We start from the raw sequence: 20,303 nt of genomic DNA, 5'->3' as shown, positions 1-20,303 counted from the left end.
GCAACTAGTATGACTGCCTCTGTCTCCTGAATTGATTAAAAATGTTTACTTTTCACAGTCATTTTGTCTTTAGAGAAGAACCAGAAGTTATATGGTGCCAGATCCAGTGAGTAAAGTGGAAAAGGAGACAGCTCATATTTTTATGAGCCTGCCCTTCTGTCGGATGGTGCTATATATTTTTTATGACACATTGTAAAGACACTCTCAAACAAGGATATCCAAAGATGCTTCATAAAGTGGCAAGAATGATAAAATAAGGATGTCCAAATAGAGGGGGAATACATTATTCTGAGGGCAAGTAATGGCAATCTGTCTTTTACTGCATCCTTTTTTGAGATAGGGTCTCACTGTGTAGTTCAGGTTGGCCTTGAACTTGCTTATGTAGTCCAGGATGGCCTTGAACTCATGGTGATCCTCCTGTCTCAGCCTCTGGAGAGCTGGGAATGCAGGAGTGCACCACTATGCCTGGCAGCTACATCATTTTTTAAAATCTAATTGAACACACATTTTTAAAAATCATTCCTTATATTTATTCACCTCCACTTCTCTAATTTCCACTTCCATCAAGAAGTGAGTTCCAGGATGTACAGGAAGAACTAGACCTTAGATGACATAATTTTGTAGTTAAATGGAAACTACACTGGCATAGTGCATGCAAATTCCTGTATTATCCACTGCCCACAACAGGAACTGCTTGAGCTATATGACACCTCTGACCTGGTGATGGCTGGTGATGGACTCCGGTCAAACAGCTGCACAAAAACAGTGTGCAAAATGCATTTCTCCCATGGGACCAATGTGGGATGGACTGTGGATCCCTCCAGCAACTTCCCTGCAGAAGTTACTGTGGCTCCTGAACAGTGCTCTGGGGAAGATGCAACCCACTTCCCAAGAAGCAACAGTTTGGATCTAGGACCAGAGCCTGACCTGAAGCCAAAGGCTGCTTCCTGTAGGAGAGAGACTGATCACTCCTCAGAGGGCTAACAGTGATGTGCATAACTGAACCCAAGGTTTTCACACAGTGGTTGAGAACAAAATGGAATCTTGACTCTTCCAAGAACATCAGTCACTTCTGGTTGATGTCCTCTGGGCAAATGCTCAGACAATTCAAAGCTTCAAGACCCAACAGCTGCCCTTCAGCAGGCTTGTTTGATAAGGGAAGGCACTGCTTTCTAAAATAAAGCTAAACCCTCAGGCAAAGTCCTCTCATGCTTGTAAGCCCTCCAGCCAAAAAGAAGCAGGAAGTGGAAGGTCCTGGAATGGACTTGTTGAGGGGTCCTCTACCCCACCTGCCCGACTAAAAATGGGCAGGAGATAGTGGTTTACACTTATGTTACAGAAAACAGGACAAGCATGGGAAGAAATGGCACCTAGAAGATTTAGGAGTCAGTTTTTTACACCAGAGGGCCTGACTGGGATCTCTCCCAAAGAATCAGCACCCCACCCAGCAGGGTTTTTGATCCTTTATAGAGACAGCAAGGAGACATACAAAAGCAGATTGGCCCATTATGATTGGAGGGTTGGGTGACATCACAGATTGCCAAGGGAGCTTAAATGTTTCAAGTCACATTGCAAGGCCATCAGTCATACAACGGCAGGAAAGATGGGGGTTACACAAAGGAAGGAGCATCTCAAGCCACATGGCCACACTGCAAGGCCATCAGTTAGGTAAGCATGAGTTACACAATGGAAGAAATGTTCTGTTATCAGACTTGCCAGACACGGACATGTCCACCTGATATTGGCAGATATTCTAGGCAGGCTTCCTTGGCAACTTTTTATTTCAAATTTTAATTTCCCTTTCACTTAGAGTGGGTGTCCCCCCCCCCCAATTTACTGAAAAATAATTGCTAAATACTAAGGTTTTTAAAATAAGCTACAGTGTATTTTTTTAATCAACCAAATTTTCTTAAATGAGGAATGAGTGCACACGTTCCAGGAAAAAAAACATGAGAAAGTGATTGCATTCTGCAGCCTCTTGGTTCAAATGTATTGATCTTGAGACTTGGTAGACGCTAGAGCCTTCAAGTGAGGAGGACAAAGGTCACTCTCCCAGGGGCCTGTGGTCTCCTGAGTCTGCTCCTAGGTTCCTTCAGGGCTATTTTTATGGGAGGCACAGATACAGGACTTGAGCCCTCTGCTGCTTTCAGTCTGATGGGGAAGCCATGGAAAACGATGCCAGGGACAAAAGAATGGATTTGGAATTGTGAAATCTCATAACACAGTCCAAAAAAATGGCAAAATCTTTACTGCAGCTATAGTGAAGACCAGAGTAAATATTAAGCCTAAGCTCAAAAGAAAGGCAGTGTGAGCCCCAGAGAGTGACTCTAAGGAGCTGGGGCCCCGTGTGCAGAATCTCAGGGACCCCTCCTGTGTAAGATCCTAAGTGAGGAACTTGGCAATGAGACTGGAGAAGGAAGAAATGCTGGTAAGACACTTGCAGTGACTCACACAAATGGCTCACACTTCCGGTTAGCTGTGGGGAATGATGGGGGAGGGGGAGCAGGAGCAGCCCCACTTCCTTGGCTGGGCATGAGACAGATGCTTCAAACTAATATGGGGGCGCAGGATGCAGGGTGCACTGAGAGGGGCGGAGGTGGAGTTAGAGAGATGATGAGATCAGTACGCGACAGGCTGACGGTTGGACCAGCGAGCCATTTATACTCCAGAGAACCATCTATACCTCTCCCCATCATGTGCTCCTGGGAGGTAAAGGGAACACAAACACAACGATCTGGCCACCAGCGATTTCAGTAACTTCCTACTTTTAGCAGGCTCCTTCTTTCCAGGGAAGGGCTGGCGCAAACATGATACGTTACAGTGTCCTATTCCGTTAGTGGCTGTAGAGGCAGGCCTCTCCCTTCTCCTCCTCATCAGCCCAGCCTGCTTTCAGTTTGTCTGTCATCCCTGCTCATGCTCTGTTTCTGTTGCCTGTCTTTTGTTTCCAGTATTCTTATGATTAGCTGCCTTAAAACACTTACATCTCAACTCCTGAGCTGGGTGCCGGTGGAAGCCAGAAGTATGACATTAGGTTCTTCAGGCCATAATCTAGGTGCTGGCACGGCTGCGTTTCCTCCAGAGACTGGAGGGGAGACTCTCTCCTTGGTTCTTGTCACCTCTTTTTTTTTTTTTTTTTTTTCATTTTTAAATTTTATTTAAGGAGAAAAAGAAAAAAAAAAACAGAAAAAGGGTACAATAGTTGTTCAAGTCACTTCTTGTGGCTTCCCTCTTCCTCAAAGTGTGGCCATGTCTCTCAAATCTTTAAGGCTAACCTCCAAATCTCTGCATATCCTGTCTTGAAGTCACCGTCTCTTTTGCATGCTGTTGTATTTCCCTTTGCTCCTGAGATGAGAAAGCAGGATTCACCACTCCACAAAAGTTCTTTTTACTGTTTTTCTGCCGTGACTTCTGTAAACACCATGCAGCCAGCTGCAGTGACAACAGGGACCCAAAGGCCACTCCAAGAAACTTTGTTTTGGTGGCAGCAAGCTTAGATCATAGGCGCATCTCAGATGTCTCAACCATGCAACTCCTCTGGATGACTCTGCCCTTCTGCATCCCCCTGTAACCAAGTCTGTAAGGGGCCTCTCCCCTACCGGGACCACAAAGAAAGCCTGACACTTTGCATGCATGAGCTCAATGTTTGCCTTTACAAGCAGCATGCTCATGCTTTTAGTAGGCCAGTTCCTGCACTGTTTCCCTGATGCTCAGCATAGGTCCTGTTAAAGCCTCTTCTAGATGGCATGCTTTTGCCTATTTCTTATTCCTACTTCAGAGTATTCTGAGCGAGTACACTAAGAGTTGATATCCTCAAAGGCAGGTGGTACAAAAGCAGTCAACATCCAGGGCTGGCAACACTAAAGATGCCGAGCAATAGAGAATGACAGAGGGAAGCTGAGAATTGCTGGGAATCACCATCTCCAGTGGCCATCAGAGTTCCTGAGACCCAACTATAGCTGCTGGCTCTCAGCTATACTAACGTTACTAACTGCTGCTCACTACACTGACTGTAAGAACTGAGCATTATCAGGGTTTTTAATGATAAGAGAGTTGTACTTGGCCTGTATTTGCAGTTTCTATGTGAACTGAGCAGAAGAACCTTTATTCAACTGGTAACATCTTGGCAACAGGAGACATCAGTGTAACATCCTGCAGAGCCTTGGAACTAGCAGGTGACTGATGTCCATCTTACACTGCTATGATCCATGCTGACCAGAGACAGTTTCTTCTCTAAAGAACACAGTCTTTAGTATCCACCTGGGTAGCCCAGAAAAATCTTTCCATCTCAAGAGCCTCAATTTAAAGGTTTTTGCCCTACAAGGCTCCAGAGATTAGGGGGCCATTACCCTTGAGGATCCAGTTTTAGCCAGACCCCATTCCAAGCACAGGTCAAACCTGCGTCCCCACGAAGGCTTCCAGAAATCTTGCATTCGAATGAGCTGCAGGTATCTGACGATTAAAAAAATATTTTGACTTCTATTTTGGAAAGTGATCTTTGTGCACCAACTATGTTAAAAGAATCCTTGAGCTAGAGAAGAGCCTTCAGCCCAGAACTCTTTATAATTGATTTAAGATGACTGCGGAATTCCAGCAGAAAGATATAGAATGCATTGGTGTTTTCTTTGGGGGAAAGATTGCCAAGGAGTGCTTTCATTGGGGATGTGTCTCATGAGACCAGAGGATTCTGAGAACCAGAATCCAATCTGTGCCAGGGCCAATCACAATGACAAGTCTCTCCTTCTCCTCACCACCCCGAACCCTTGTGCAGCTGCCCTCCCTCATTCTGGGAGGTCTGAGGAAGGATATGTGTGGTCCACGTCTCCTTCATTGAACTGCAGAACTTTGATCTATGAGAAATGATAAAGGTTGTGGGTAGGATTGTTCCTAAGTACTTCCAGATGGTGGATAATTTAATCAGCTCCATCTACTCACCAGGTAACTTAGAGACCCCTTCCAGCATGTTTTCAAACTACAAATGAGTTCCTACTTTCATTCAACTGACCTAGAAATAAGTCTTCTTGGATTAGAAAGCTCTTTTGTCTTTTAAGGGCTGCATTTCTTCCAGAAACAAACCTGCCCCGTTACAGAGTAAAACAATTCTGACTACAAGCCATTATCATGGAGCCAAGTTAGTTTTAAGTTAGGAGGACTCTTTTAAGCTCTGTGAAAGCCAGGTGACAGACTAAGGCTGCTAGTTGCAAAGTCTTCACCAGGGAAATTCTCACATAGATCCTTCTCACTTGTGAAGTTGTTTGCTTGTCTCCTTGGCTTTCTAACTTCCCTGTGGCATCACAGTGTCTCAGTTTGGAATCAGAAGAACAAACATTTGCAAAATCTCCTATCTTCAGACTTCCTTGTCAAAGAACTCCAAGTCTTTGGAGTCCATGGCAGTGTTTGTTGTTCTTCTTTTGCTTGTTTGTCTGGAATTTTGAACTTTTATCTTATTAATTTATATATTTTTTAAAAATTCATAAAATTTCCCATCTTAACCATTTCCAAGTGTGTACCTCCACAGAAAATATCCACTTCCTTGTAAAATAGAACATGTTAAAACATTCCAGAACATTTTCTCCTTGAAAAACTGAAACTCAGTACCCATGAAACAGCTAGTCCTCATTCCTGCCCTGGCAGCCACCTTCCCACTTTGTTTCTTTATGAGTCTGATTCCTCTAGGTATCTCAGATAGATAGATAGATAGATAGATAGATAGATAGATAGATAGATAGATAGATAATCTCAGGCAGCATTTATCTGTTTCTGTCTGGCAATTTCACTTAGTATAATATTCTCAAGGTCCATCCATGCTGCCACCCATATGTGGCACCCATATGTGATCCACCCATCCTGTCACCCAGAATGCCCTTCCTTTTCAGAGTTGAGCTGGACTCCACAGTGTGCAGAGAAAACATTTGATTATCCATTGATGTCTCCCTGGGTTGCTTCCACTTCTTGTGAGTACAGTTGTCATGGAAATGGCATGCAGTTATCTTTTTGAGGGCTTGACTTCCATTCTTTCGGATACATACCCAGAAGTGGAATTGCTGATCATTTTTGTAGGTCTGGTTTTCATTTTTACAGGAGCTGCCACCCTGTTTTATACAACAGATACTTCTCATATTCTGCCCACTAGTACATGAGGGTTCCAGCTCCCTCACATCCCTGCCAACAGCTACCATTTTCTGCTTTCTTTTGTTTACATTCTAATTTTTGTGAGATGTCACATGATGGTTTTATTTGCGCTTTCGGAATGGTTAGTGATGTTAGCCATTTTTGCATGTTTGTTGACCATTTGTTTATATTCTTTAATAGATAATTATTAAAATCCTTTGCTCATTTTTAATTGGGTTACTTTCTTGTGTTGTTGAGTTGTAAGAATTATTTATATATTCTGGATATTAAACACTCATCATAAAAAATATTTTTCCCTCTAGGGATTGTGTCCTTGGATGCACAGAGATTTTAATTTTTATGGAATATAATTTATCTATTGTTATTACTATTGCTGCTGGCTTTTGATGCTGGACCAGCATTTTTACACTTTATTTTGCACACAACTCAGTGTAGGTCTTACCACAGGCATATTCCGATGATCAGGTCAACCAGAAGAGGCCTGATTGACCAGGGCCTCAGATTCAGCATCTTCAACAGCTTCCTGGATAACACTGATGCTTCTAAGCCACATGGGCCATCCTTTACACTGCAGGTGACAGGAAACACAGAACGACAGCTTAGCCATTTCACAGCATTAAATGCTAAGCGCATAACCCAAAATTTAATTGAATTTTTCAATTCTCTCAGGTAGACATTTATTTATCCAGGATTCTTTTTAGTTTTCATTGATGAAAACATGACCAAAAGTAATGCCAATACAAAAAAAAGGAAGTGTAAAGAATAACACTGCAAGAGAACCAGGGTGACATGGTCCTCCTGTAATTGATGATTAGAATAGAACTCTCCGGGTACCCCGGAGCTGGACCTGAGTCTCAGGCTGCCCATGCACAAGACAAGGAAAGAACACAGTGAGAGCAGCTCTCTTCCTTCAGTGTTCCGAGACCCATGCACTTCCCTACTGAACCCTGATGCTGCTCAACGGCTTGGATTTGCACACATTGCCTGTGTTTGTGTATGTCACTTCCTAAGCTGATATCACACTTTTCATGGGATTTTAGTTAGCCCTTTAACTCCTTTACCAGATGAAAAAATAAGAGAGGCAGCTCTCGGTTCTGTGCTTCCTACAAGCTGCTTCTAATCATAACATATCATTTAAGAGAGATCACTTGTCTGCAGAAATGCCTGCCCACTTTAAGACTTAATCAAGCCTTCAAGAAAAAATAAATGGAGGAGCTAAGAATGAAGATTAAAATCCACTCCAGTGAAATGTGAGTATAAAGAAACCTGGAGGAGTGGGAGGGAAAGGGTGTTTTTATTTGGGATTGGCAGGTAAGGGCTAAACAAAATAGGGCTTTTGATTATAACTCAATGGTCCATCCTAATCATACTCTGAGATTCCTCACCTTATTTCCGTCTTCAGAAGACCTTTTTTTCTGAACAAATAGTTCAGTCCATCTCCTATGGAAGGTTCTTCCTGAACCATCTATATAACTATACATAGTGTTTATATAAACTCCTATATGGCTCATCTTTCAGAACAGTGAATTGAGTTGCTTTGGCATCACTGAAACTGATTTAGAAAAAGCAGAGCAAAGCCAAGAAGCTTTGGGCAGTGTTAAATGCCTGTGTTTCCTGTAATCCAGCTCTGCAATGTGTTTTAAACCTGCTCATTTCATAACAGACTGTCAGTATTTAAGCCTTGGATGATGCCAGAAGGACCCCAACTTATCTTTTAGTCCCTAAACTTATTTTCAGAATTCTAGGTTTAAAAAGAAGAAAGCTTGATCCTTATGTATTTAGATGAGTTCCATTTTTGGAAGGGAGGGTTTGAACAAGTTGTGTATCAGAGGCACCAATGCAACTTTTATTTACCAACCAAATACTTTGATATTCTAGATCTGCCCCATATCTAGTAACAGAGAATGCTCGGGTGCATCCTGATACATCAGTCTAGAATAATCTGTTGATGATTCTGGAAAATATTTGACCGAAAATCACTTATTTTAATACATTAAGAAATATATTTTCTACGTAGATCATTTCTACTCTCTCGACACCTCAGAGAGCAGAGAGCATCCTGGAGAAGACCAGGAACAGCAGAGCTCATTTAGTGGGCCGTGGAGAGGCTTTAGAGAGCAAGGCCAGAGCAATAAGGTCTCTCACTGCTCTTGGAACCAACAGACTATGAATTTATACTGGCAGTCATTTCAGACCCTTTTGAGAAGCAACCAAAGGATAAGTTATGAAAAAGTAATAAGCAAACAGGCAATTCAGGAAGATATTAAAATGCACCACAAAGGACAACAGATCTGCAGCCCCAGTCTGAAATGCCAGACCAAGAAGCAGACACCGAAGGATTTAGCCCAATAACTGAATGTAGAAATAAAACTCTGGAGTCTTCAGCCCCCTGGGGGCAGCAGGATGGTGATGTGGAGTCCAGGGTGTCGGGGACACACATATAATCTTCTGAGAGGTCTCACATTCTACACCCTGGCTGGCTGCTTTCAGAGCATTCCAAGGTGAGGAGGCTCAACAGGGAAAGGCTGCATGGGGTCCCATGGGTGCACTGGGCAGCATGCTCTTCATTAACACCTGACTGCTGAGCGCTTTGGAGCCTCCTCCTGATCCTTCCCGCTTTGTGCCCACCCCTGGATGCACTGAGAAGACAGGCTGGGGCTGCCTCTGTTAGTGACATTGGAAGGGTTACACTGTGGCTGCTGCCTTCCTGAGGGAAGGGACTGTCTACCCAGCTCCCACCCTCTAACAGCTGATCTCCAAATATCCTCCTTGCCACTCCCAGACATCTCAGTTAGGTGAGTTACGATCTGTTTCATGCCAACTTGGAACATGGGCTATCATCTGTCTGAGCAATTGAAACAAACTTGGATGAGGGTCTCTGTACCTCTCCAGGGGAATCCTGACCCTATGTGATTAAGACACCAGAGTGACCTGGCCTTGGCTGAGAGAAGTCACAGGACCAAGGGGTCCTGCAGTCTTTAGAAAGTCAGAGATGAGCTGTAAGAATGGATATGTCCTCCCTCAACAGGGAGAAACTCACAGAGAGGAAAATCAGCCTCCTGCATTGTTCAGGCCACATGGGCACAATGCCAGCCTTGTGGCCCACCCAATCAGGAAGGCCTTTTCTTTCTTTCTTGTCACTGTTTTCTCCATGACCAAAAGTGCTTTGCCAAACATTTCAGAACAGATGGGGAAAGAGAATCCAATTGTCATGGTTTATGTCAGTGGCCCTTAAGCCTCGTGAATTATGGACTGGACCAAATCTAGCATTTATGATTGGTTCATTGTCTAGCGCTTGGATTGGTGATGTGATTGTTTCATCCGCCCAGGGGTGGAGCCAGGATCCAATGTATCAGAGAGAAGAGGTTGTGTCTCTCCCTCTCTTGCCGGTTTCCGCTTCACTGTTTGCAGCTGCCACGAACTGTGGCCCCACCATGCTACCCTGCTTTGGAGCCAACTGGGTACAGATTGAAACCTCCAAGAACTGTAAGAAATAAAGCTTTCCTTCCCTAACTTTGGGCATCAGGTATTTTATCACAGTGATAAGTAAAAAGTAACCAAGACACCAGTCAAACCCCTTGTGAAGAAAAATTGATTCCAATTCCCTCTCTTTGGTGTCTACACACAGCCACCACATACATGACACTGCATAGTAACTTAGGATTTACAATACATGTTCCATATGCCTTTACTAGCTCTTAAGGCAGAATTAGAGTCTATCAGTGCAACATGTATGCACACATGACATTTGTAAGTGTTTTATCAAGCACCTTCCCATGTGCTCCATGGCATCTATGACAGTCCAATCACACAATTGACTCAAAAATGCCAATAGCTATCCGGGTAGCTATTGCAGACCTATAATTCCAGCTACTCCAGAAGCTGAGGCAGGACAATTGCAATTTCAACACTAACCTGGGCTAATTAGTGAGGCCCTACCTCAAAATAAAAATAAATAAAGCTGGGGATGTAACTCAGTGGCAGAGCACCCCTGGGTTGGACCCCTGATACCACAACCAAACAAGCAAGTCAAATCAAATGCTGAGAATTAGAACCTCCAAAGGAGCTCTGTTTTGTTTTTGTTTTAGTTTTATAAATTTTGCTGCTTAAAAAATCCTCCCTTTCTGTATTTGCATGGAGAATTAGGTCCAGAGTACAACTGCATCAAGTAATCAATCCTGTTGCTTGTCACTTGGCAAGATTGCCATTAGGATTCTAACAGACCTCTCCACCCAACCCCAGCTTCAAACTCTGCAGAAATCCTATTGGCTGGAGGTGGCATAGTAGAGAAAGAGGTTGGCAATGGAGTCAGAAAAGGCCAGCCCAAAATGGGGCTCCAGCCATGTATAGGCACTGTGATCCAAAATGTCTTTGTCACCCGTGAACCTGTCAGTGAAGGCAGCAAGAAAGGACTCATTCTTCCTTCTGACCTCTCTTGAGTTTGGTTGGGATGATGATTCACACATCGCTGGTCATAATCTGCAGAAAGAGTTTCAGAAGTTATGGTGGGGCTGAGAAAGTTAGGGGAAACCTTATACATAAATTGGAATATGGTCAGGAACAGAGGGAAAATGAAGGGACATGGAACTGTTAATGGTCCCCTTAGAAGGGAACTGTTATGGTGTAGCTAGAAATGTCCCCTCAAAGTAGGTCTTTTGGAAGATGATTGAATTATGGTGCCCTACAGCTGACTTGGGCTCTTAGGCAGTAAGGCATGGTAGCAGGTGGGTGACTGGGGCACTGGTCTGGATGAGGATGTTCTTGTCTCTGCTCCTCCCTTCTCTGTTTCCTGGAGGCCATGAGTTGAGCACCTTTTCCTTTGCTAAGCCCATCCTCCATCTTGCTTCTGCTTTGGAATGGCCAACCATGGACTGAAACTGTGAGCCAAAATAAAACTCTTGTCCTGTAAAGGGTTGGGTATTATCCCAACAATGGGAAAGTGAGCCAGGAACCAATAACCCATCACATGACCAGAAAAAGGACAAAGCCCAGGCAAAAGCAAACTACAAGCGCTGGACTTACTAAGAAAACAGCATCACATAAGAAGGGTCTGTCCCTGTGTCACCCACACTATCAAGGAGGGCTAGCGTTCCTTCCCGCAAAGATGCTGGCTGTGCTCCCCTTGCCACATCCTCAAGCTCTGACCAGTGGGCACACTCAATTATAGTCAAGTTGCTTTGCAACTCTGCATCAGAACACTGGGCTGACTGCTGGCTTCTTGATTGCCCGGATGTGACCCTCAATATTTGCAATAACTGGTGCCCTGGCTCCTACAGCCCAAGGTCCTCCCAGACCCCACTCTGCTAGTGTCCCAGGCCAGCAGTGAACTAGCGTCTCCCCTCATTTGCTCATCACCTTATCAAGAGCTGCTGTTAAATGTTCCTGTCACCCCTCTGGAGTGAGTCATCTGTCTCTTACCAAAGCTCGGATCCAGCTTTCCTTTCTATTTCAAAAACATAGAAAGAGAAATAATAATAATTTTAAGGCATTACATTCTAAGGACTCGATTTAATTGGGAACTTCAATTGGTAGATTAACTCAATAAAATGACTCTAATCATCCTGAGCAGGGCCTGCTGTACTGTTGCTTACTCTGCCTACACTTGTGCATATAAAAGCACATATTTGATAATGATAGGTGGCATTCTTTCACAGTGACGATGAGGTGTAAAGCAGGTAATTATGTTGTATTCAAGAGCAAAAGAGATGTTTAGTGGCTGCTGTATTAGTCAGAGTTCTCCAGGAAAATGCACACAATGGGACAGGTGACAGAGAAGATACTAGGGGGGAATGGATCGCATCGTCACTGAGGCTAGGAAGTCCTAACACCGGCCAGTTGCAGACTGGAGACCCAGAGAAATGGATAGTGTGGCTCAGTCCTATCTGGAAGTCTCAGAACATGAGGTGTTGCCACTGCAGCCACCAGACTGCATACAAAGTCCAGAGAGCCCTGCAGTCGTTGGTGAAAGAACCCGGAGTTCTGAAGTCCAAGGGTAGCAGGTGACAAGTGTTCGTGGAGGGTGGAAGGAGACATGAGAGAGCATAAGTCCCCTTCTTCTTGTTCTTTGCTTTCCGTTGGGGCTCCAGTCCACTGCATAACCACCCACATCAAGGCTGTGTCTCCTGTACCTAGACCACTGACCAACATTGCCCTGGTGACACCATCAGAGACGCACCCCGAGGGGATACTCTAACGGTTCTCCAGGGATCCCTCAATCTGCTCAAGTTGACACAATATTTCATTAAACAGGGTTGGTTAATAAGTACTATGCAAGAGCCAGGGAGGAAAAACACATCACACTTGATCTGGGAAATGGATGAGGAAGACGTACTGCAGTTATCCCAAAGCACGCGTCCGTCCAAAGAAAGTCTGATTGGATCTGTTACTAGGAGCTCTGTAGCTTAAATCTTAAATGTCTCCAAAGGCCTGTGATCCTATATGCACTTAGAGGTCTGGTCCAGAGCCAATGAAAGGTTATGGAAACTTCTAAAAGTAGGGCCTGCTCAGAGCTCTTTGGGTCGTCGGGAAGGGTTCTCAAGGAAAATGGAACCCCCATTCAGTTCTCCTCCCATACTCTCTCTTGCTGTCTCCTCCACGAGCTAAATGTCTGTGCCACCTCTGTTACTTGACAAGTAGCACAGGATGGTAACGGCTGGGGAGTGGGAAGCCGAGAGGGATATTCAGAACTGTGTGAGTTTGTTGGACAACTCACGATCATTCCAAATTATACAAGTTTATTCAAAAAAAACCAAACCTAATGAAATACCAAACTTTCAAATTTTCTAATATAAATCATTTAGCCATTTACTCCCATTTCTGAAAGTCTAAGTAAGCAATATTCTGAACAAATTTAACTTTCAAAAGGGTTGTTCTTATAACTGTACCTGTTATAATCACCTACCAGTCTGCTTTTTCCCGCTTTCTTGCTTGGCTACTTTTGAGTCTTTATGTGACAACACAAATCATTCTGTATTGTATGATGAAAATATAGGTGACAGTTTATAGTTTAATGTATATTATATTGAATATATCATATATTTCAATATATAATAGTTCTTATCTTGAAGTGATATCATATTTTATGATTAAAAACCCATTTTAGTTTTGGTTTTTAAAAGGATTTCTGGGGATACATGGGAGGCCACGGCTGGAGCTACCCACAATCCACTTGCACTCCCTCCTCTGTCATCTGTTTCCAGAAAGAACCTTCTCCACAGAGACTGTTCTCAGCAGCTTCCCTTTGAGAGACGCAGTTGGTGGGGAACAGACTTCCCCCTTCCTTACCTGTACCTCAGTCCCTGCCGGTGTTCTCTGAGGCTTCTCCATCCCTCACTGAGCTGCTGAGAGGCCCCTACTTCAGAGAGACTGAGCACCCTTGAACCAGAAGTGATACTTAGTGGCCCTGAAAGTCAGTACAGACAGACCACTGAACTGTTTGGGTTCAGAGCTAACATTTTGGGAGTGTTTACGAATTGCTGGGAATGATTAGCAGTGCTGTACAAACGCCACCTCAATCCTCTGGGAACCCCACAGAGTGGGTCCAGCTATTACAATCATCTCCTCTTCACAAGCAGAGAGGCACAGAGAGCATTGGAATGGTCACACCGAACAGATTTGAATGGAGACACGAGCTGCTAACTTGAGGAAGATTATTTCCAGCACCTGAGGGTATGATGGAACGTTTCCCGAGAAATCTAAAGGCAATTAGTTCCAAATGTATTGAATACACATAATGAGTTTAATGTGGCTCCCCAGCAGGCTAGCAATAAATTAAAACATCTGGGGATGTGCACGTGGCCCTGCGGTAGAGCACTTCCCCAGCACACACGAGGCCCTGGGTTTGATCTGTAGCACCACAAAAACAAAACCATAAAATACCAGGTTTTTAAAATCCCCTGGCCATTTTATAATACAGTTTGCTCCATGTAATCAACAGCCCTCCCCTTTCCTCCTTTGACCCTTGTTACTGGGGCTCATTTTCCAGACAATCTGTCAGCTGCTTTGTTTATTATCCCATCACCAGAGAAAGCCAGTTGGTCTTTTAGTGTTTAATCCTGCACAAGAGGGCAATTGGTTTATGACCTGGAACAAAACGGTTTCCCTCATTCTTATAACGAGCCAAACGATGACAGGGTATTTTCCCTCCATACTGGGAGAGGAACCAGCCTCTCCTCCCTTGGCATTGGCAAGTGAAATTGTCTGGTGCCAAAGGGATCTATTTCCTGTGTCCCCAGGCAGCAGGGTTTCCCTGTGGCCCCCTGCTTCTCCTCTCCATGCCACCATCCTCTTCACCCAGCCCTCCACTGTGTATTAGGATCTCTATGGAAACCCCTAGCTCATGTTCCTGTGAGATCTCTTCTGGAGTACTTAGGGAATCACGCACTCATGTGACTTTTCCTGTGATGAAATCTACATTCAGATTTTAACCGTATTGAGGTGCAGAAGGCCCGTGCTCTGCACCCCCTTGCAGTCTCAGCCGTTGGTGAGGATTAGAGTTTTCCCATTTGCAGATTTGCTTCCTCTGCTGGTGCCTCAGTTTCAGGGACCTCCAGTTTTGACAGTGGAACCAAAACACAGCCGAGCCCCTCCCCACCCCACATCCAGCCAGCAGGGAAGACCCTGGCTCTAATGCATGCAGACTCCCCTATCCATCACGTTACCCCAGATTAATACAACAACCTCCTGGCTGAGCTTGCTTCCAGGCCACCAGCCTAACACAAGATTCTCATCTTGCAGCCGGCCTGGTCCTTTTGGGGTTTTAGTATTGCATTTTTAAAGAGATGTATGGAGATGCAATTCACACACCATGCAATTCACCAGTTTAAAGTCCCATGGATTTTTATTTTTAGTACATCCACAATTGTGCACCCCCATCACAATAAAGTTTAGAACACTCTCCAAAGATACCCTGGGGTCATCACCCACTAATTTTCCCTCCCCAGTTCCCTGTATCTGCTAATCTTCAGTCTGTCTCTGCATTTTCCTGTTCTTCTGTCTCATACACCATAAACAGAATCATCCGGTGTGTGGCTGCATGCCTCAGGTTTGCTGCACTTAGAATTGGGTCTTCAAGGTTCATTTGTGTTCCAGAATCCACACAATTCCTTGGTTCCCCTTATTCCCCTTTGTGTCCCACCATACAGACAGGACACATCTTATTTAGCCATTTGTGAGTGGATGGAAACGCGCTGTTCCCACACGTGGGCTGAGCTGAAGCACTGCTGGGAACTTCCCTGTGTAGCCTTTCACTTCTCTCGGGGAGGGACACGTGGGATCACGTGACAGTGTGTGAGTTATCTCCTGAGAAACTCCAGGACAAGCACTTGCTTTGGTAGTACATGTACTAAAATTGGAATGGTACAGATAAAAGTATCATGGCCCCTGAGCAAGGATGACATGCACATTCACAAAGTGTTCTGTATTTTAAAAAATGAAAATAAAAAAGAAACTTCTGCACTGTTTTCCCCAAACAGCTGCACCATTTCACACCCCCAGGCAATTTATGAGAGCTGGATTTCTCCACACCCTGGCCCATGCTTTCAAACAGGGTTGTTTCCATCCTGTTGGGTAGAGGTTACATCTTGTTTCCCTAATAATTAATGACTATGAGCATCATTTCACATCCCATGTCACCAGCGATTAGAGGAATGTGATTTGTATTGGCCACTTGTACATCTCTAGAGGATTGTCAGTGGAGATACTTTGCCTGTTTTAATTGGATTATTTATCATATCACTGACTTAGAAGAATTCTTTATATAGTCTACGCCCCATTAGATGTGATTTGTAAATATTTTCACCCATTCTGTCTTTTCTACAATCGTCTTAAAACACATCCTCTCGGTCCTCCTTAGAGAAGCCCACCGTGAGTACCACAACTTCCTGAGCCCCTGTGTGAGCTGCTCTGCTCCCCAGGACCTATTTGCCCTCATCTCATTCAACTCCTAGATCTCACACTCTGGTCCAGACACAGGGCTTCCTGAGTGGTCCTCACGCCCCAGGGCCTTTGTGTCTGTTATTCCTTCTCTCAGATATCTGCATGGCTTCTTCATCTTTTTAGCATCTTTACTGAAAGAGAGGTTCTCTGCAGACCCCTCCCTGCCCATCCCATGTAACCGGCAGCCAGCCCTCCACCCTGGCGATTACCACTCATCCCCGGCTCTCTCTGCTTTTTCTCTGCAGCGCTCCCCACTCCAACATGTCTTATATGCACTCACTTGCTTTTTATTTTTGTCTCCCCCAATGAGAGTAAGACTGCAAATTCAGGATTTACGTTTTGTTCCCTGTTGGAGCCTTATCATCTATAAGAGGATCATCAGGTTTGAAACTCTAATTATGCTCCAAAAACCTAGAAGGAAACAGAGTCACCAGCATTCAAACCCTATTTCAGGTTGGATTAAAGAACACATTTCCTTAAGTACAAATGTATACTGTGTTGTGTAGCAAAAATGGTTCTTCCAAATTTTCCCTGTTTTCTATGTTTCTCATCAAATTTTTTGGCTTTATTTTCAACAGACTACAATGGAGCAGTCCAAAAGAAACTATTATAACAATCAAAAATAGCAGAGAAAGAAAGAAAGAGCATAAAAGAGAGAAAAGGCAATCTTAAAATTCCCTTATGCTGTAAAAGGGAATGGTGATATTGTATTCATGGCCAACCCAGAAAATCAATCATGAAAGTGAACACTATTTATAGATCGTCTGCCTGGTGGTTCACCAGCCCCTCTGTGTGTTTGCTTTATGAATTGATGTAGTGTTTTTCTTTCCATAATTTGGAGACCAAACCAACAAAGCAATTTAATCTTCCCAATTTACTTCTGTTCTTTCTGCCATTATTTACAGGAAACCCAGCTTGTTCTGTAATCTCATGGTAGATTGACAGCCATGATCCTTTGACAAGGAGACCAGCCACTTACCTCTGCTGTATGTCAATACAGAGCAACCTACCCATGAGCCTATCAGATCTCTGCTTCTCTGCACCAAGAGCATGGGGCAGTACCCCTGGAATCTCCATCTCTACGGCTATGACAGTGCCCAACATGCCATGATTTCTGGCTGGATTAGTGCAGCTGTCCCTTAACTGGGTGTCCTTGCTGTGAGAAGTAACAGGGAAGCAACTCTCTTCCCCACAAAGTAGCCAGACTGATTCATCTAAGGTGCCCTTCTGCCTCCAACTCTCCAGGACTCCCCCATTGCATTCAGGGAAAAGTGACAGCCCTGACAGTAATGTGACCAGCCAACCTTCCAATCTCACACCGTCTCAGTTTCACAAGCCTTGGAGTAGACGATTCCCCACTGAGGACCACTGTACTTGATACTGCTCTGTCTAGAACATTCTCACAGGGCTCTGCCTGGCTCTCTCCCATGTATCCTTCAGATCTGCTTTTGAATTACACCGTTGCCAGTGAGGTCTTTCCCAGTTACCAGATTTAAAATTGCAATATCATCTGCAACTCAGGACCCCGTGGAACATGTTATGTGCTGTATTTAACATAGTTGGTGACGTGTTCCATCTCCCCATTGTACACCAAGGGACATGAAAACAAGGATTTTCTCTGTATTTTGTTCACTGTTTCCTAGTACCTGACATATTCAGGTGCTCAACACTTGTGAATGAATGAATGAATGAATGAATGAATGAATGAATGAATATTGGCTGCCCACGTGTCACAAGGCAGCAGCCATAATGGCTCCTGGATAGTATTTTAGCACCAGAGGCGGGGCTGTGTGCTTTCGTCTTCTGGCTGCATACCTAGGCGTGGAATCACTGGGTCATCAGGTAACCCCATGCTTCTCTCTTTGAGGAATTCCTACATTGTTTTCTCAGGCAGCTTCTCCATTTTCCATTCCTACCAGCCGTCTAGGAGGATCTTGATTTTTGCATTCTTCCCAACACCCATTGCCATCTGTCATTTTATTCTAGCCGCCCTTGTGGGTGTGAAGTGATGGCTCATTATGGTTCCAATTTGCATTTCTCTAGGGACAGACTTACTGGGCACACATTGAGGGGGCCAGGAGGACATAATCATAGCAGCCTCTAGCATCGAGGGCTCACCTCAAACTGACCCCCATCCAGAAGGGAGCATAAGGCAAAGTCTACCATGAAAGGAGCCAAATGCAACCCGTGGCTCCCCACCTTGATGTGATCAGAAAACATCAGTGGCAAATAAAGGTGATGCAGCTGGAGTGATGGCAGTCCCACACCCAGGGCAGCGGAGAGTCTCATGGGTGGAAAACACATTATTTAAGGTCTCCAGGGAACAGCCCCTATTTGCCTGGACGGAATGGAGAAGGTTTTATTAGAGATCTGAGTCTAACAAATACTTAGAAAACCTCTAAGTCCAAATTGGCCTCAGCATTCTTGTCATCTCAGGGGTTATCTTCAGCCAGAATTGAGGGGCCTGAACCAGACTTTTATAATCAACATGATGGGAATCAAAAATTCAAATGGCTGAGGTTAATGTCCCTATGAAGTACCAGAGCAGAAGTACAGTGCAGCCCAACCCTCCTCTTGCCCTGAAGTTGCTTGCTAACTAAGCCTTGACGAGAACCACCAGGGACGACTGATTGCTCTCTTAAAAAAGAAAGAAAGGAAAGAAAAAGAAAAAACCATTGCCTTTGCCTTCCTGGTTGATAATCCATATTTATGTTCTTCTGTTCTGTTAGGCCAGACTCTCAGGAGGGACCCTCCAGCCAGGATGACAAACTGACACCCCCAAAAATGGCACCGTCCGGGAAGTTAGAGGGAGAATCCCCTGGGTAGCCCCCACCATGATGCTTAGCGGTGACTCTTCACCTTTCACCTCTGGGAATAGGAACTGTTAGAATAAAGACCATTACTGTGGATTTTCTTGAAGGTCAGTATAGGGTCTAGGGCTCCAGGAGCCAGGCCAGCTTGAGGATACTACTGGCTCCTGGAGACACAGACTGCCTGATCCCCCAGAGACTAGCCACTGCCCCCTACACTGCTGCCTTCTCACTGTGCCTGGGCCAGGTCGTATCTCCCTAAGTAGGGGCAGAAAGCTCATCTTGTTCTCTGTTTTATCCTCCACAGTGCCCACCAAACCTATCAGCAGCTTCCCAAAGGCAGCTATGATGAACTGAACCCTCCTCTGTTACCTCCACAGTCTTCCACACTCAGGATATGCTGTGAAAATGTACAGGAATGTATGGAGGATTAAGGAAATGAAGCACATTAGTGAACTGGAAGCATGGGCAACCAAGTGTTCCATTTCAGGTGGGTCATAGCTTGCTTTTCACCAAGCTTGGAATCCTAGGCCAATCCCAGGTAGCTGTTTTCCAGACACCCCCAAGTATCCCTCCACTTCGAGACACCTTCATGGGGTGAGCTCCCTCTAACATGTGACTCCAAGATCTGCAGGAGTCAAGTTAGTGACTTAAAATCCTAAGATAACTGGGTTGTGAGGCTGCCTCTGATTTTCAACCTTCCCTTTCAAGCTCAGCTCCCTGAGGTACACTAATTTTTAAAAGAATTTTTGAAAAATAACTCTTTTTATCTCTTTTGAAAACCTGACTTGGTCTTCAAAGGCTGTCTCTTGTCTATGCACAAACACCCTTCCACCTTATGGTCTGCAGTCTGTTCCTCAGACCCATGGAGCGAACTCAGTATGCATGACAGACACATTAAATTGCTTCAAGGTGGTGGGACAGGAGTCCTGTGAGGATTCACAGATTATTCACGACAGGTAAGCGCAGCACCCCATGTGCCCATGCCAATAAGGGGGCGCCCCAGCAGATCAAAGGACACAGCTGTCCTCATGATTTGCTTTTCCTCTTCTGCATCCTTCAAATTTATTCTCCTTCCCTATTGGACATTCTTATTCATTTTCAAAATTTTGTTTCACGGCCACTAAATTGCACTTGAGTCTCTGAGTTGACCACCTGCTCAGTGACAAACATCTTTAATTTTTTCTGCCAGATTTAAGCATCACTGAGAGTCTAACAAAGCAGACATTTGCTTTTGGTCTGGCAAGAGGATGGTGATGGTTTCCATGGAGCAGACTGTGCTGTGGGGTCCCAAATCCAGGCTGGTAACCATGTTGCTCACCATTCCATCAAATCTCTCAGCAGAAACCCTGGAGGCCCCATGTCTTGTCACTAGGTCCCGAGGAAGTAAGCTCAAAGTTGAAGGAGCGATTCCCCAAATAGAAGTTC

The 20,303-nt window shown here is 44.6% G+C and overlaps 1 non-coding gene across 1 annotated transcript; it reads left to right on the top strand.

Annotated features, from left to right (window-relative positions):
• Window positions 1-15,448: 15,448 nt before the first annotated feature.
• Window positions 15,449-15,555, top strand: LOC111755245 (U6 spliceosomal RNA). The gene has a single exon (XR_002789820.1). It is a non-coding gene; the product is annotated as a U6 spliceosomal RNA (small nuclear RNA).
• Window positions 15,556-20,303: the final 4,748 nt, after the last annotated feature.

This window comes from Cavia porcellus, unplaced genomic scaffold (genome assembly GCF_034190915.1).
Source record: "Cavia porcellus strain 051 isolate PalLab524CR breed Dunkin Hartley unplaced genomic scaffold, mCavPor4.1 scaffold_15, whole genome shotgun sequence".
NCBI classification, from domain to species: domain Eukaryota; kingdom Metazoa; phylum Chordata; class Mammalia; order Rodentia; family Caviidae; genus Cavia; species Cavia porcellus.
Note: the sequence above shows the minus strand (reverse complement) of the source record. Positions and strands in the feature narration are given on the sequence as shown.